This window comes from Pavona decussata, unplaced genomic scaffold, assembly GCF_977016875.1.
Source record: "Pavona decussata unplaced genomic scaffold, jaPavDecu1.1 SCAFFOLD_21, whole genome shotgun sequence".
NCBI classification, from domain to species: Eukaryota; Metazoa; Cnidaria; class Anthozoa; order Scleractinia; family Agariciidae; genus Pavona; species Pavona decussata.
In genome coordinates this window covers 1370875-1372500 of record NW_028145444.1, presented here as the reverse complement: position 1 = coordinate 1372500, position 1626 = coordinate 1370875, and positions in this window count along the sequence as shown.

Below are 1626 nucleotides of genomic sequence, written 5' to 3'. Positions count from 1 at the left end.
TAATTCATCTTGCGCCTGTGTCTATACTAGACGGGCGGCGAGACTGATGCATACAACCGGATGCACGTGATTGCCCAAGTTCGTCCTAGACGGATACTACTTCTCTTGTATAAAAACGGCCACTGAATTGAAACGCGTACATAGTTCTTATAAAGTTATCTCTCTCGCTCGCTCTCTCATACGACACCTAAAAGGGCTTCTTGCCTGTTACATTCGCAAGGTACGTCTTCAAGCTCGCACAAAATGTAGAATTTAATAAAATATCACTGCACTGTTGCGCGTTTCATGAGCATAGAAGGGACATGGTAATAAAAGGTTTTCTATCTAGATATTTTTTACCATAAGTTTGCATAATTATTCCACAGTAAAGAAAATGTATTAGCGAAAACAGTAAGAACGTTAATTGTTTTCATTACTTTTTTAGTAAAGTGCGAAGATTGAACCAAAAACAGAATATGAAGTTCACCTCCCGACACACCGCTTCACTAATTTTACATTCCTTAGTAAGAGACAAGCACTTTTAGGAAGAGAAGTTTATTTATTTTTTTATTATTTCACAGCTAGAGAAATTGATATTATCTGCCTCATATCTACAACTCTACAAGCGCACGCCAACTATGAAATAACAACCGTTATATTGTTCATCTAAGAACAAAATACTTAGCTTTGTGTCGCAACCATTTTCATTAATTGCTCTTCAGTAAGCTGTTAAAAGGAGGATTACCTACTAATGTAACGTTTTTGTAATTCATTTAACCTTAATTATCTCTTCTAGGTCTCAACACATGCAGGTTTATGGTGCACGAATTTGGGGATTGTTAAATTGTTTACAAAAGTCATTAGTGATTTTAGGAATATAAAATTTAAAGGAAATGGACAAAAATTACGAATGAAGGGTCATTAAAAATTAAAGTTTAAAAGGCTTTAAACAATACAAAGTCATCTATCAACCAAGAGTGATGTTGCGTGCATGGCCAAATTAGCCGACTAACTGAGTTTGGGAAGCTGAAGGATTAGTAAAGTAAAGTAAAACCTTATTCCAGCTCTAAAGAAACGATGGTGGTACGTCGGTGGGCCCATAAAACAGTAGTTTGGTTATATCACCTGAAATGATAAGGTAAATTTGCCACCGTAAAAAGATGGACAAGCTATAGTTTCGTGCTATGGGTGTGTTTTATCTTTTGTTTGTCGGTTTCGATCCGTTTAGTTGTTACGTTACATCATAAAATAGTCACTGCATAACACTTAACAAAGTTCCCTGCTAGTAGAGGTCTCTGACGGCGAGAAGAGAGAGAGAGGGAGAGAGAGCGAAACTTGTAAACTAGCGGAAGCCATAACAACTGTGGACTCAGAAATTTCCAGCGCACAATCTGAACAGAGTATTATCATTGCATATTAACGGCAACCGGTTTTGGAAACTGGTCAGTTTCGACCAAAAATCTGGTCGGCAGCTACATGAGAGAACGTATCGGGGGCCGGCAGAGGTCTCTCTCCCTTCTCGCCGTCAGAGACCTCTGCCAGCAGGGAATTAACAAAGTAACAGTTAACCCGCGAAATCGCGTGGAATATCGCCTGATACTTACCGACGAGGCTGTAGGCCGAGTTGGCTAAAATTTGGGGGATATT